This window comes from Schistocerca nitens, chromosome 5, assembly GCF_023898315.1.
Source record: "Schistocerca nitens isolate TAMUIC-IGC-003100 chromosome 5, iqSchNite1.1, whole genome shotgun sequence".
NCBI lineage: Eukaryota > Metazoa > Arthropoda > Insecta > Orthoptera > Acrididae > Schistocerca > Schistocerca nitens.
In genome coordinates, this window is record NC_064618.1 from 735,567,400 (window position 1) to 735,585,152 (window position 17,753).

General features: G+C 38.5%; 1 protein-coding gene across 2 annotated transcripts in view; it reads left to right on the forward strand.

Moving 5' to 3' along the window:
- The window catches only part of LOC126260873 (serine/threonine-protein phosphatase 4 regulatory subunit 1-like), a 337,252-nt gene that overhangs the window by 15,576 nt on the left and 303,923 nt on the right, over positions 1–17,753 (forward strand). The gene's annotated exons all lie outside the window — the stretch shown is intronic.

Below are 17,753 nucleotides of genomic sequence, written 5' to 3' on the forward strand. Positions count from 1 at the left end.
TTTACGTTTTAACGATGCCATTATGTCATTATCACATTAGGACATGGTGCAGAGCAGGTACGTTTTACCTTTTTATGTATTCCCAATTTGTATCAGAGTATATTGTGATAGGAAATATTGTTGTTTTGAAAAATGTACTGCCCACCAGCTGTATATTTTTTTATATTGTAGATCTGTAGGTGGTCATTACAGACTGAAACCGATCGTCATTGAAGGACTTCATATTGTGATCAAAGACTGGAATAAAAAACATTTGAGTCTAAATTTTGTTTCCCTAAGATAATGCAATTGCGAATGTTCACTTTGCACACAACAAAATAGTATTTAATGTATGGAAATCTTCTTACAGATAATGAGGAATCCATTGCAAGGTGTGTTATTTTGGAAAGGGTGGGAGGACACTGCGTACTGCTTTAACAGTTCCTGTTGCTGTTAATGAGTATGCTACCCAGTAGAAACTTTTCTCACTGGAGCTTAGATTCATAATTGCTTTGAAATTAGCCTTTGTGTACTCTTCTATGTCTAGATATAAAGTTTCTGAAATAATTTCTCTTCTTTTGCCACTGCTATTGTAAGACATACAATGTGTGAATGATGTTGGCTAGTCTTTAGTTTCAAACTAAATAACCCTGTTTGTGACTTGACTTGAAAGGGGACCGTCTCTGCGTGCATGCATATACACGCAGTGTAGAAAAGTAGCTACCTACTCCACCTTTTTATCAATTACTAAAAACTTGGTATAATTGTCACTTTCTGGCAGGCCCTCCTGGAAATTGATTTGTTTAATACTGTGAACTTTTCTTATTGATGCCGCTGAAATGTCACTCCATCTGGGAATGATTCTCCTACTTTTAGATTATTTTGTTAATAGGGGTTTTGTTTCTAACATGACTGGAAGCTTTTGGCGTGGTATTAATAAGCTGTAGCTTGGTGAATTTGTCCATACCAGTGACTTAAATATAGTTTGAGTTTGTAGTTTGTTACCTTGGTTATATTTTGCATGATTGGTAGGAAGGTTGTTAAGGGAGCTGATTGTAATTAGCTGTAAAGGAGTAGCAAAGTAATTGTGAAAAGCTTATGGTTAGTATGTGTTATGGCACAACAAAGTAATTGTATTAATCAGTATACTTCATAATGCGTTAACGGCCAAATTTCTTTGTCTTCAATCTACATTTATTTCTGGGATTCCTGATGGACATAGACTGGGAAAAGGAAATTGATATAACCTTGCAATAAGTGCTACATTTTAGTAAATCCCCAAGGGGGGATCATGGCATATGCCACATTCTTTTTGCAATTTCTTTTATTTCTTGTGGCAGGTGACAAAGAATTCAGTATGGAGACCCACATTGCACACAGAACACTCCTTCCTTGCATTTTACTTTCAAAATCCACATTTTCTTTCTTTCATCAATGTTGTGCATTCAGTCACATGTCTGGCTCGAAGTCCAGAGTTACAGTGGAACATGTCTGATATCACTGGTTTCCCATGATTGAATTTAGGAAATGTTTTGCTTATCAGTGCTCAAGCTGTCAGAAGAGAAAAATTTAAATTTCACGGAATTCTTATTCAGCACGTCAGTTACTGGAAGACTTTTGAACAGGGTATCACATTGTCAGCTGTATTTCTGTTGAGATGTGTGTTGTCATTCGAGACTTCCGTATGTCATGTGGCTCATACATTGTCGTACGCACCTTGTCAGTCCTCATTCTCATTTCAAGATAACCATTCCTGTGGGAGAACATATTATCCAGTGAAGAGCAGAATACCTAAGAACTTTCATATCCATTCATTGGATCAAAGCTGTGATTCTTGTTCTGTGTGGTATATTGGATACTTTCACTGACTCAGCAATTTATCGTAGATCTCTGGAAGAACGTAAAGTACCTAGCGACTGGAAGAAAGCGCAGGTCGTTCCCATTTTCAAGAAGGGTCATAAATCAGATGCGAATAATTATAGGCCTATTTCGCTTACGTCAATCTGTTGTAGAATAATGGAACATGTTTTATGTTCTTGTATTATGACGTTCTTAGATAATACAAATCTCCTTCATCATAACCAACATGGATTCCGCAAACAGAGATCATGTGAAACTCGGCTCGCCCTATTTGTCCAAGAAATTCACAGTGCCGTAGACACTGGCGAGCAGATTGATGCTGTATTCCTGGACTTCAGGAAGGCATTTGATACGGTTCCGCACTTATGTTTAGTGAAAAAAATACGAGCTTACGGAATATTGGACCAGGTTTGTGATTGGATTCAGGATTTCCTAAAAGAAAGAACAGAACATGTCATTCTTAAAGGTTCAAAATCTGCAGATGTAGAGGTAATTTCGGGAGTACCGCAAGGAAGCGTGATAGGACCTTTATTGTTTACAATATACATAAATGACTTAGTTGACAACATCGGTAGCTCCGTGAGGCTATTTGCAGATGACACGGTTGTCTACAAGAAAGTAGCAACATCAGAAGACTCGTACGTACTCCAGGAAGACCTGCAGAGGATTAATGAATGGTGCGACAGCTGGCAGCTTTCCCTAAACGTAGATAAATGTAATATAATGCGCATACATAGGGGCAGAAATCCGTTCCAGTACGATTATGCCATAGGTGGTAAATCATTGGAAGCGGTAACGACCGTAAAATACTTAGGAGTTACTATCCGGAGCGATCTGAAGTGGAATGATCACATAAAACAAATAGTGGGAAAAGCAGGCGCCAGGTTGAGATTCATAGGAAGAATTCTAAGAAAATGTGACTCATCGACGAAAGAAGTAGCTTACAAAACGCTTGTTCGTCCGATTCTTGAGTATTGCTCATCAGTATGGGACCCTTACCAGGTTGGATTAATAGAAGAGATAGACATGATCCAGCGAAAAGCAGCGCGATTCGTCATGGGGAAATTTAGTCAGCGCGAGAGCGTTACGGAGATGCTGAACAAGCTCCAGTGGCGGACACTTCAAGAAAGGCGTTACGCAATACGGAGAGGTTTATTATCGAAATTACGAGAGAGCACATTCCGGGAAGAGATGGGCAACATATTACTACCGCCCACATATATCTCGCGTAATGATCACAACGAAAAGATCCGAGAAATTAGAGCAAATACGGAGACTTACAAGCAGTCGTTCTTCCCACGCACAATTCGTGAATGGAACAGGGAAGGGGGGATCAGATAGTGGTACAATAAGTACCCTCCGCCACACACCGTAAGGTGGCTCGCGGAGTATAGATGTAGATGTAGATTTCAGTACTTGTTCATCAAAAATTCTTCAAAGCAATCAACTGCAGACTTTCCTTTTCCTGCCTCTACCAAATGGTGTTACTGCTGTTTAGTTTCTGCTAGATCAGGTAGGTTGTACTGCGAGTTGCATCTTAAGTTGTGCAACACCGTGGTTATAGTGGGTGGGGCAGGTAACAGTATTGACAGAGATCCTGGGTACAGTATAGAGTGTGACCTGGCGAAGATTGCATCAGCATCGAAGCATGCTAGTGTTGAGTTTGTATCTGTTCTTGGGCGCCATGACCGACCTCATTTGAACTCTTCTGTCAAGAGAGTTAATTTGGAGCTGGAACGGCTGCTCATGTCGGGTGCGGGGGGTCACACATTGGTGTGGTTCATGTTGATTCTCTCAGTAGGTGGGATTATACTAGGCATGGCCTTCACCTCAACAGGAAGGGGAAGGGTAAATTGGCTGGGGAAATAGCAGGAAAGTTAAAGGGGGGAGGCACTGTCATGAGTGGTAAAATACCAGTGGTTATAGGATTCAGAAAAGACCCTTTTTTAGGGTAGGGAGGACAGAAAGAAAGCAAATTTTAAGAGAGGTTAGAACTGAGACAAACCTTCAGTTTGAGAAAGAAATCAAAAAACATAATTCCAGCTTATTACATCAGCATAAACAGCCATTGGTTAAGAATTTTCAACTGTCAGCAGATATTTTAACTCCACCCAGTTTTAACTCAGTCAGTGAGAAATGTCAGCTATCTTTATTGCATCAAAATATTCGAGGACTTGAGAAATAAAATTAATGAGTTACCTATCTGCATAGATGAATTAGAGGCTTCAAACCCAGCTGACATAATCTGCCTCTCTGAACATCATGTGACCACTGGTATAGAACTTTTAAGTGTTACAGGGTTTAGGTTAGCATCTCACTTTTGTAGATCAGAAATGGAGAAAGGAGGAGTTGCCACATTCATCAGGAACTGTCATAAATTTAAGAACATAGACATTCATAAATTTTGCCTAGAACAGCATATGGAAGCATGTGCAACAGAATTAGATTTTCACAAAAAATCCTTCATAATATTAAGTGTATATCGAGCACCTGCAGGTAACTTTAATCTGTTTGTCAACCACCTTGAAGCTGTACTGGCCCATTTAACAACCAAAAACAAAGAAATAGTGGTTGCTGGTGATTTCAATGTAGATTTCCTTAAAGACTCTCCCAATAAGAACTTATTTGAGTTAGTAACACTGTAAAGTTCCCCACTAGGATAGCCACTTGCTCACAAACAGCCATTGATAATATCTTTATAGAAAAGTCCAATGAACAAAATTATATTACAAAACCAATAGTCAATGGCCTCTCAGACCATGACATGCAGTTCCTTCTGTTAAATGTTAATACTGAACAGGATATAAAATCTGTTAAATCTGAGCTCAAGAGGGTAATCAGTAAGCCAAAAATTGATTATTTTAGGACACTCCTCAGAGACATTCACTGGAATGATGTTTACAGTGCTCATGGCATGAATGAAAAATATAACATTTTTGCTAATAAAGTGCTTACCTCATTCGAACACTGCTTTCCCCCAAAACTTACCAAGGTTAGAGCAAAGTCTACAAAGAAGCCATGGATTACTCGAGGAAATGGATTACTCGAGGAATAGGGGTATCTTGTAAAACAAAAAGAAAACTGTATCTGTCAATCTGAAACATTTCCAATGTTGATGCTATAGCACATAAGAAATACTGCAAAATATTAAAGACTGTAATACGGATGTCAAAGCAAATATATTACAAGGAAAATATAGTCATATCAGATAACAAAATAAAGACAATGTGGGATATAGTGAAGGAGGAGACCGGTAGAACCAGACATGAAGAGGAACAAATAGCATTAAGAGTAAATGATACATTGGTGACAGATGTGTATAGTGTTGCAGAACTTTTTAACAAACATTTTATAACTGTTACTGAAAAGATGGGGTTGTCAGGTTCGGTAGATGCTGCTATGGATTACCTTAGACCAGACATTTCAAGTAACTTCCATAACATGAATTTGACCCTCACTACCCCAACAGAAATAATGTCCATCATAAAATCTTTAAAATCAAAAACATCTAGTGGGTATGATGAAATATCAACAAAGTTAATTAAAGAATGTGATTCTGAGCTAAGTAACATATTAAGCTATCTGTGTAACCAGTCGTTTATTAGTGGAATATTTCCTGAATGGCTGAAATATGCTGAAGTTAAGCCACTGTTTAAGAAGGGAGATAAAGAAATAGCATCAAATTTCCGTCCAATTTCACTGTTGCCAGCATTCTCAAAAATTTTCGAAAAAGTAATGTACAGTCGTCTTTATAACCATCTTATCTCAAATAACATACTGTCAAAGTCACAGTTTGGATTCCTAGAAGGTTCTGATATTGAGAAGGCTATCTACCCTTACAGTGAAAATGTGCTTAATTCATTGGATAAAAAACTGCAGGCAACTGGTATATTTTGTGATCTGTCAAAGGCATTTGACTGTGTAAATTAGAATATTATAGTGTAACAGGAAATGCTGCAAAATGGTTCAAACCTTATGTCTATGGCAGGAAACAAAGGGTGTTATTAGGAAAGAGACATGTATCAAGCTATCAGGCATCATCCAACTGGGAACTAATTACATGTGGGGTCCCACAAGGTTCCACTTTGGGGCCCTTACTTTTTCTTGTGTATATCAGTGACCTTTCATCAGTAACATTACCAGATGCCAAGTTTGTTTTGTTTGCCGATGATACAAACATTGCAGTAAATAGCAAATCAAGTGGAGTCTTGGAAAGATCAGCCAATAAAATATTTGTGGACATTAATCACTGGTTCCTAGCCAATTCTTTGTCACTAAACTTTGAAAAAACACACTACATGCAGTTCAGAACTTGCAAGGGGTGTCCCAAGAGTATATGTCTAACATACGATGACAAGAAGATAGAAGAAGTGGACAGTGTTAAATTCTTGGGATTACAGCTTGATAATAAATTCAACTGGGAGGAGCACACCACAGAACTGCTGAAGCGTCTTAACAAATCTCTGTTTGCAATGCGAATTTTGTCACATAGGGGATATAAAAATGAAAAAGCTGGCATACTATGCTTACTTTCATTCCATAATGTCATATGGGATTATTTTTTTGGGGTAATTCATCAAGCCAAGCTAAAGTTTTCCGGGCACAAAAACGTGCAGTGAGAGTTATATGTGGTGTGAACTCAAGAACATCCTGCAGAAGCCTGTTTAGGGAACTAGGGATACTAACTACTGCTTCCCAATACATTTATTCCTTAATGAAATTTGTCATTAAAAATATATCACTTTTTCAAACCAACAGCTCAATTCATGGAATCAATACTAGAAATAAGAATAATCTTCACAAGGATTCAACGTCACTTAGTCTTGTACAAAAAGGTGTGCATTATTCAGGAACACACATTTTCAATAACTTGCCAGCAGCCATAAAAAGCTTAACAACCAATGAAATTCAGTTTAAGAGAAGCCTAAAGGATTTATTGGTGGCCAACTCCTTCTACTCCATTGATGAATTTCTTAGTAAAACCAACTGATTTGTATATAAGTACAACATAACTTCTGCACAATTTCAGTGCAGTAATGTGTTCATTGAAAATTTCTCTCTCTCTCTCTCTCTCTCTCTCTCTCTCTCTCTGTGTGTGTGTGTGTGTGTGTGTGTGTGTGTGTGTGTGTGTGTGTGTTAGTATAATCTAACTTCTGCACCATTTCATTGCAATAATGTGTTCATTGGAAATAAGTATTACAGTAGTTGTATTACCTTATAAATAAATAAACTTTTTTATTTTAAATTCAGTGCATTAGTATTTGTAAAATGACTCTTAGTGTTCATTAAAAAATGACGATCTTTCCACTTGGGACGTGTGGAATGGTACATTAGCTTATTTGTTTCAGTTGTAAATATTTGTCATGTAGTGTTGTTTTTCTGACATGTTCCACATCCTGGAGGACCACCTCACTACGGATCAATTGGAATGAAAGTAAATCTAATTAAAAAAAAATTAGTAGTGCAGAGAGCTCGACAGTGTCAGTGTCTCATTCACGTCACCCTCATCAGAAGCAGCCTTGAAATTGGGTAATTGACAGGATCTTAAATTTCCCTTATAAAGTTCTTTATAGTGACTCCTTGTGTCTAGGGAGAAAAGAAAAGCAATATTTGAAATGGAACATGCTGTGAGCCACAAATGGAAAGCCCTCATGGGAAAATAAAATAAACCTTGAGAAATAAACAGATGGTGAAAAGCTTCAAAAACCATTATAGAGCATGCCAGTACAAAGGTGCTGGAAGTTATTTGCGTAATAACTCTTGGAACTCTGAAAAACTTGGCTTCTTCACACAGTTATTTACAGTTCACTCATTCAACAACTAACAATCAGTGCACAAGTTTGACAAAGTTCTAGACAATAATTGAAAATAGTAATAATTGCTGTCAACATAATTAAAAGTATAAAAGTTTTGTTACAAATACAATCCCCAAACAGGGATCATGACAGATTACATCAAAAGAAATAGCAATATTTGTGACTATTCAGACATTACATTATGAAGTTTTGATACCCGTAATTGTTTCCTGTTCAAGGCACACATTTCATATCTAGAACTGAATCCGGAATAAGGGTGTATTTCTCTTTTCAGTACTGTGGAATATGGTCTTGCAAAAAGGTTTCAACAAATGGAACACCCAAAAAGCTTTCTTGGCTAATAATATTAGAAGACATATAATGACATGCCTATGGTGTGATTGTATAGGGAAATAAAATTTTACCTGCGGTTATTAAGATACATTACTGCTTAGTATACTCATTGTCAACTTGTAACAAAAGTGTACTGAATTCAGTGGATGTCGTTGAAAAAGGTTTTTGTTTCTCAACTTTTGTATGTAATGGAATAGCAAAAACATAAATGTAGTCCCTAATGTTAATCTCTAAGCTTGTTTGTAAGTAGGGAAAACAGACATTCTGAATATTTGTGGAAATTTCAACATAACAAAAGCAGTAATTGTTGGAGGCCTAAAATCATACTTGAAACTGAAAGTTAAATCTATTTATGCGGGGCTCTCAGATGTCCTGCATGTGAGTAGTTGAGGTTGGTACTCACACTGGAAGTACAATGAGTTGTCAATGAAATGAAAATTCACTCAATGTTGAAAATTCACTCAATGTTTTAACTCAACAAATAATTACTTATGGACTGCATTTCAGAGTTATTTGGGAAGGTTACAGTAATGATATAATTGAAGAGGACACAAGTGCTCAATTTTTTAATGTAACATTAAAGTAATTATGTAAAATGCAATGTAGGTTGAAACTATAAATCCTGCAAGCAATTTGAATTAGGTGGAAGTATCTTATTAAAGCTATATCTTAGTCCATAGGCCATTTAGTTCAGTAGTATCGGACATGTCTGAAACAATACAGACACATTGGACGCATGTAAAACTTAAACAAAATAGGATAGGATAAGGGGGGAGATGTAGGTTTCCAACATAAAGTGTATATTACTGTCAAGTGTGCGTGTGCCTTCGTGCGCATGCATGAGACAAGGGGAGGCAAACTTAAGTTAGCCTGAAGAAATTGTTTATTGAGGTATGTATTTAAATATGTTTTCAATGACACACAAAATTTCATGTCTAGGTCAGAGCATTGCAACAATGTTCTGAATAACAAAAGTTTCAGTTACAATAAATTTCTAAGATTGTTTAGTTTCTCCACAGTTAAAATTTAAGTTTTCCAGTTGAAACAGGAAATATTTATGTATTTATCCAGTTTTAATGTACATATTTTTTCACTTGCATGTCATTGCACATATTAAAAATAATTGTCCAACCTAACAAAACATAAGCCCATTTCCGGGATTCCAATAATTGACCCTTTCATGTGTGTGGACCCACTATTTGCACATGATTAGTGTTCCCGTTTTTCATTTGATACGGCAATTTTCCGTGATTTGTAATCCATTTAGCTGCCTGTTTAATGATAGTGCTTACTAACTACCGAGATCATATTGATATGTTAATATAAGTGAAAACTAAAAAATAAATTAATTAATGGAATGAGTTTCAGGAAAATTGTGTTAAGTTCCAATAATATACTAAGAATAGGGGGCTGTAGGAAGCTGTCGGAACAAATTCAAGGTATAATGGTACATGAATTTAATTTATTTGCCTGATTAAGTAGTGGTATTGATTAAAACACTTAAATTAAGTATTGAAAAAATTTCATTCTGAATTAAGAATTGATAGTATCAGGTAGTGGCACTAGGAATCCCTAAAGTCTACTGATATTTTGATGACTGAAATGTTTGTGACCTTCATATGAAGATATATCAAGACAAACAGTGAATGTAATCATGTTATGGTGACAGGCTTTTGTACTTTTGAAGTGAAGTGTAGCAAAATTCAGGTCTTTCCACCATTGCAGCACTTAAGAGCTCAGCAACATGTGTACACCAGAAATCCATGAGGAAGCAAATACGGAGTTGTGTTTTTAATGGAAAGAGCTTCTGCTGTGCTAAGTTTTTGGAGTGCACATGGTTGAACAAAAGGGTAAAGGCTTGTAACATGGGTATTTATATACTTTTTCTTATGTATAGACATAGTATATCTGCAGTTAGGGGTATTTGTGTGTGAAGTTTGTAGATCTGTGTAGTAATGTTTAAAAGTTCTTTGCTTTTCCATAAGTGCCATATTTCTGCTTGTTAACTGTTTGTGGTTTAGGTCTGTATTTTAGCATACTGTTCTAAAAACTACATGGAGCATTTTTTTAATATCTACTACTTTACCTGTTGTCATGAATCCGGTAAATGTTTGTGTGAAAAGATGTGTGAATAATAAAGAGCTGGTTACAGTGTGGGTAACTGATCTGCAATTTGTTATTCTTGATCTGGGTTGATGTCGGATAGTTTAATGCCTGATACTGCTTGCTGTATTTTAAAACTTTGTATCGACATTCTTATTTATGAATAATTTAGCTCAGTATTGGGTAGCAGCAAGTATAACTTTTTAAAATATTTTTTTAAAATTTTATACAAAATTATTTTGTGGCTAGTAGAACATACACTGGGCATTAACTTTTGCAGTGCAGTAGGATAATGTAATCTTTTTACATAACAAGGAAACAATGTTAAAACTTATTTTATTCATAAAAACTGATACACTACAATATTCTCCATTCATAATTGTCACTAATGGTACTGGGGGGAAAATCTGAATGAAGCCCATCACATCATATGAGGTGAGGCTTTAAAATAACAGGACTGATGCTATCACAGAGTAGGTACACATGTACCGAAGACCGAATGACTAAGAGCTGTGAAGCATGAAATCTTCTAAGTTGAATGTGGCGTCTTTGGTGGCTGTAGACAAATCAGTATAGCCATGGCCTTCGTTTGTGTAAGAGCTTTTACCCTTTTTTTCCCATTTTCCCAGAAAAATGGTAAATGTGATGATAGAGCAATGAGTTGTTGTGAAATTTCATGTGAAACTTGGAAAACTGTTACTGAAACATATCTTTTACTGTAGGACATGTATAGTGAAGACTGTTTATCACAGTCAAGTTTTTGAGTGGTTCAAGCATATCAGAGGTGGCTGAGAAGACAAAGGATCACTTCCAGTGGGGATTCTGTCAGGTGTCAAAAACCGATAAAAATATCAAAGTAGGTAACCTGATTCAATCTGACTGTTGGTAGAGTATTAAATCAGTTGCTGAAACTTTAGGAATTGACAAATAATGCACAAAGCAAATTTTGCATAACTAATTTAAATGAGAAAAGTGTGTGCAAAACTGGTGCCAAAAATTGTCGCATTTGAACCAAAAAAGCTACTGAAAATGAAGCGCCAGTCCTTGCTTTGGAAGCTCGAATAGCCAAATCAAGATTCAGAGTGGTGATCGTTAATTTTTCTATATATGTGGAATGGTTTATATCTTCACTGGGTTCTTGCTCAACTTGGTGAGAAAAGAAGAAAAAGACCCGAATTGCGGAAGAACAAGACATGGGTTTGCTTTAAAAGGAAAAAGATTACAGTTAGTTGAAGCAGTGAAAGAAAAGGTGCCATGTTGCATCAAGGAGCTCACAGAGAAAGACATCCAGCACTTTTTCCATCAATGGAAAATTTGCTGGGATGTGTAGGAATAGAGGGGGGGGGGGGAGTACATCAGGAGTGACAATAGGTAGATATGTATGTTTTTGAAATAAAATGTTTTGCAGCCCTGGTCCTGTTATTTTATAGCCACACCTTGCATCAGCAAAATTCTGTATTTTGCACATTACTTGCCTGTGATATTACAAAAACGGGGGCCGGTAAAGTCAACATAACATTTTATGCAACATAATTTTGTGCATTTTACTCAACTTTTACATCTCCTTTGAGTGAGAATTATGCCCACCATTCTCTGCAGATATAGTTCGGTACACCTCTCCTGGATTTTGGTATGGGCCCTCAGGTTTATCCATTTTTGGCGACGCTAGTGGAGATAATACAATATTTTGTCAGATTTCCAACACCTTTCTGTACAGCATCCACATATTGACTAGGCTACTGTCAAGGCAGAATGTAACAAGAGGCCAGTACCATTTCTTGCTGCAGATCGTGGTTCTATACAGACACTGAAATTTGTCAAAAAGATAAACACCTTCCATCCGTTTGTTGTAGAGGTGTGCTATGGTTGGTTGAGGCATGGTTACATGCTTTTGTTCTGTTTTACTTTTTTTTGGCTAAAGTCACTTGCCTGTTGCCATGCCAGGATGAAGTGATAATCTTGGAGAACATAAGAATAAACAAGATTCCTTTTTTAAATCTTTCAGTGGTGCTTTCTCAATCCAGTCTGTCTGGGTAGTGCCAGTGCAGTGTAATTCATGCTTATTGATTCCAAGAGTGGCAGAGAGTTGAAATGGTTGTCAGCAAAGAGAACAGAATGAGGAGGAAGAAAACCTACACAGAATTTGTCTAGAATTGAAGTTCCCAGTGCTTTTCCTTCTTCACCAGTGCATGGACTGAACTTAAACAACATAGCCCTTAGATGTTGCAATGCACCATAACTTGTATCTATAATTAACAGGTTTCGTCTTGTGAACTGTTTCATTCTATTATGTCCTTAGTAGGGCCCCATGGCTTCATCTAAATAGTACGAACATCCTGGTGGCTGAACAAGTCACATAAATGTGTTAAGGTGTTTCAAATGAGAATTAATTTTCCAAGTTTTTTTACTTGGATATGTAGTTGTTACCACTGAAATGCAGGAAATGAGGGACTAGTTCAAACCTGTTTCTACTGAGTGAATTACTTGGCTACTACATTCTTCTAAAAGGGACTGGATCGTAACCAGAAAGAATGACAATTCAGAAATATTTGTGTAACTTACCATCTGAAAGTTGAAATTCTAAATACCCTTTGTTAGCAGATATTTCCTGTCTGTTTACAAGTGTTCTTCATGAATTCTTCATTGCAAAATTCTTATGAGACTGCTTCATTTCATCCACAAGAAAAAGCCCCAATATATTATATGTGAAATCTACTGGACTGGCAATGTTCATGGTATTCAGTTCCTTTGACTTTCACTTTTGTTATATTGTTCCAGATTTCTTTGATTGTTCTGGTGTGTTACCTCCCTTATTGATGTCTTGTCACAGGCTGCACAACAAAATTGTTTCCATCTGAAATTGCCTGTACTTCCATTTGCTGCAAAATAATTCTTTACCAATGCCAGTGAAAGTAGTGTCTTTAATCACATGGTGGAAGAAGCACTAATAGCTGCTCATCTGCTTCACTGTGTCATATCTTCACCACTGAGATTCTGAAGTATTTTTAGAATCTTTCCTGCATCATGGGAATCATCTGGATTATAATAGCATTTATTTGACCTTCTGATAAAATATACAACATAAGAATCTAGCGAAAAGAACTCTGCAAGAAATTGTATCTGTTACTTTACCCTAAAAGTAGAAAAAGGAATGTTAAATGAATTAGGTATAAAAGAAGTGATAGTTTCCCATTGTTTGATAAATCAAACAATAATATTTTATATCACATAAGCCTAGATAAAGATTTTTTCAACCAGAAAAAAAACATAGTACTCTATTGTTATTCTGGGCAAATACTAAACCCATATATTAGGTTGCATATTATTTTGGCATGTCAGAGTAACACTAAGAGGAAGTGGCGTACTGCATTATAATGTTATTTTTGTCGCCAAAAACAACCATTGACGATATTATGAAAAGGGTAGATTGCTACTGACCCTATAGCGGAGATGTTCAGTCGCAGATAGGTGCAGCAAGAAGACTGTCAGACAAGAAAGCTTACACACACACACACACACACACACACACACACACACACACACACACAAAGAAGCTGTATCTGGTTGCCAAAGCCAGTCTGTGAGCAGCTGCACACGATGGAAGCAGCACACTGAGTAGTGGGGGTGAGGAGGAGGCTGGAGTGGGGAGGGGAGGAATAGCAGGGTAGGGGTTGGGAATGGTAAAGTGCTGCTCGTGGGAGCACACAAGGACAAGGTTGGGCAGCTAGGTGCAGTCAGAGGTTAGTAGCTGGAGGGCAAGGGGAGGGAGGGAGTGAAAAAGGAGAGAAGGAAAAACACAGTGGGTGCATTAGTTCGAATAGTCCTGTGTAATGCTGGAGTGGAAACAGGGAAGGGGATAGGTGGGTGAAGGACAACGACAAACATTAGATATATTGCAGGGAGTGTTCACTTCTGCACATTTCAGAAAAGCTAGTGTTGGTAGGAAGGATCTGAATGGCACAAGCTATAAAGCAGTCATTGAAATGAGGATTGTTGGGCAGCGTGCTCAGCAATGGGTTGGCCAGCTGTTTCTTGGCCAGTTTGTCGGTGGCCATTCATGCGGACAGATATCCTGTTGGTTGTCATGTCCGTGTACAATGCAGCACTGTGGTTGCAGCCTAGCTTGGAGATAGCATGGCTGCTTTTCACAGGTAGCCATGCCTTTGAGTGGAAACCTCCCAGGGCCTCAGCATTAGTTAGTTGATAAGGACGTTGTGACACCGGGTTCCTGAGCTTGGGACTTGTAAATGCCACCAGCCCTCTGTAACTGTAAACTCTTATCATGCTTAAGCAACCACCGTGTGGTGTGTTATGTGCTGTTGAATAGGTGATGACTGTTGAGGTAAAACAGTCTCTAGTGGAGGCAACCTCTGGGGCACCTGCTGTCCCCCAGTTGCTCAGGTATGCCAGGCTCCTCCTGGATTGGCATTTCTTTGTCTGGTGTACCGTGGGATCCCTATGGAATGGTTTCGTCATACTACTGCTCCTGACGGGATGGGTGTACCATCGGGTGGTACCTACACTCATCAAAGAGAGCTCCTCCCAGGTAGTAGTCTTAGAATCATAGTAAGAGGTCACTAAGTGTGCCATAACACTTTCATTGTAATCAATAGAAAAAGTGAGAAGGTCTCCCCTTTCTATATACACAAGGCACTGGAGGGTATTGCTGGGTCCATAAAAAGTGTCAAATGGCTTTGAAATGGAACATCTGTAGTTGAAACTGGTAATTAAAACCAAATATTTAAGCTTCTGGTATGTAATGCCTTAGATGACTACCCAATCAAGGCTGCATAACACTTGTAACTTCTGTAAAGGTATGGTTACCTGCGGAGTTAAGTGAAGATTGAAAAAAATTGAACAGCACGGAAGTGCTGAACTATATGAGGAGAGTCAGTGGCATGTTGGAAAAATCTGCCAAATTTATTCAAACATTTAGCACTCCATAGTTACATGAACACATCCTTGCAGACTATATCCACCTTAAAGTTTGTCCATTTGTTCCTCACCCATTGTGATGCTTCAGATGTCAGAGATTTGGCCATACCACTATGACATGTAATGAGAGAACTACATGTGGAAATTGTGGAGGCTCAGCTCACTAAACGGGCAATTCTTGTACACTTCCTCCCAAAATGTATAAACTGCTTGGGGGATCACCCAGTATGGAGCAAAAAGTTTTAGGTTTACAATGAGGAAAGGAAAATTCAGGAGTTGAAAGTCAACAGACACATACCCTATGATGAAGCTAAAAAAAGCTTTCAAAGCTGTGCATCCTCCAGGTTTGGCTACTTCTTTTGGATTGTCCTTAAAGACGCCAGTCACCAAGTGTGATGCCTCAACACACTCAGACCACAGATTCAAGAATGAGCACATGCACTGGCCAGTGTAACTGAGGGGGGGAAATACACTTGAAACAGAAATCATTCGGAAGCTGTTGGTGATGGGCTTACAACCTAAGCCATATATCTGCTGCCCACCATGAAAAGCCTACTAAGCTGTCCCCAAACCGAAGCAACCAACTCCTCCTATTACTGAGGAAAAAATCCTCAAAAAATAGTTCAAAGTCAAAGAAAGTGACAGTTAAACCTTCAGATCAACGAGCTCTCTCTCTCTCTCTCTCTCTCTCTCTGTCTCTCTCTCTCTCTCTCTCTCTCTCTCTCTCTCTCTCTGATTAGGACTTAACTTTTGAGAATATGGATTTCCACTTGGAGGAACCGGAGAACTGGGCACTTGGCTAATGTTCCTCCTGACATCCCGAGTTAATCACCAACTCCGAGAGAGAAAGACAAGACCAACCTTCACTAATAAATGGCTCCCACAGAGACTTCTTGGTTGCAGTGAAATTTAAATGGCTACCGATCACCTTTGGAAGAATTGCAGCTACTGGTTCAGGAGAAACTGTTCCTCATCTGCTTACAAGAAACTTATTTTAAAGTCACTGACACACCTGCACAGGAGGGACGATATGACTGGAGATAGGGCTAAAGGTGGAATGGCTGTTTTCATTGGTGACAGTTTCCACTCTTCTCCTGTCCCTCTTACCACCATGGCCATACAAGCAGCTGCTGTGAAAGTTCAGGATCCTCCAGTCTTAACAACCATCTCAGGCGATGGCCTGTACCTTGGTGAAATGATAACTGTTGTGTGGCAATCACAGCCAGACAAACAGCTCTGCAGAACTTCAAACATCATCAAACTGCTGAAAACCTTCACACCTTCAAATCTGTGAGTGCACATGTGAGGCGAGTGATAAAGGAATGGAAGAGAGAATCCTGGAAGAAATTAGACTTCCATTAATCGGTCCAATTCCACTGCACAAGTTTCAGAATCAAAAAGGCAGATTTCAGGCAAAGGCAGTAAAAGTCCCCTTACAGCCTTGTTGTGAAATTTGGGTCATGGTGGATGCACCTAAAGACATGGCTCAGGTTTTAGCAGAACAATTCTTTTAGTCATTGCATCATCCAGAGATGCTCTTGTGTTTCTGGTGAACTGTAGGACTGCAGAGATGAGGAAGCTCAATTTTTCTCCCGTAATGACATAGTCTAAAACCTTCCATTCCCATGTGGGTACTGGAATCAGCTCTATCCTCAGCCAGGTGCACTGCTCCAGGACCTGATGAGATTCATCTGTGCTCTGAAGAGAAAGGACAACTCCTCTCTTGTTTCAGTCATATCTGTTTTGAAGGACAGTACCCCATGACTTACAAGGAGGAAATACTAATTCCATTGTGCAAACCAGGCAAGGACTGTAGTGCCCTTAAGTTACTGTAGTGTAGCCCTTACCAGTTGTATGGGTAAGGCTGTTGAATGCATGTTCAACTACCGCTTTGTGTGCTGCTCGAATCCCGAGATCACCAGAGCCACTCCCAGTGTGGTTTCAGGGGCTTCTGTCCCACCCTTGACAACTTAATTCTACGGGAGGTGGCAATGCAAGAGGCTTTCTTATACCAAAACCATTTTTTTTTACCTAACCTAAAAAAAGCATACAATAATATTTTGAGGTACAATAGCCTTTGCCAACTTCATGATAGGAACTACTTGGTCATATGCTGCTGCTTATCCAATCCTTCCTCGAGAACCAGTGCTTTCAATATTGCGTTGGTGAAGCCTTGTTTGACTGTTATGTTAGAGATATTGGGGTCCCCCCGGGGCAATGTACTCAACATCACATAGTTTGCCATAGCTATCCGTGGCATTAAATCTGCGATCAGAAGCCCTCTCAAATGCTCTTTTTGTGTGGATGACTTCACAATCTTCTACTCTACCTCCGATCTTACAACGATCATGAGGCAGCTACAGATGACCATAAAGAGGCTGGAAACCTGGGCCAAGACAACTGGTTTTCGGTTCTCACCAGAGATGAGTACTTGACAGTTTTAACCATGCTTGTCGAAGTTTTAGCCAACCAGTGCTGACAATGAGGACAGTACTTTACGTTTACATTTCTTATTTGGCTTTCCACACCTGAAAGATCTATGAACAAAGGGCTTCCATTGAAATGAAATGTCTTGACGGAAAAGCATGGAGAGGTGACATGTCCTGCAGTTTTATAGGGCATTTGTTTGATGACGTTTAGATTATGGGAATGTTGTCTATGAATGAGTCCGTACTTCCTACCTCAAGATGTTGGACGCTGTCCACCATGAGGGCATTCGAATATCAC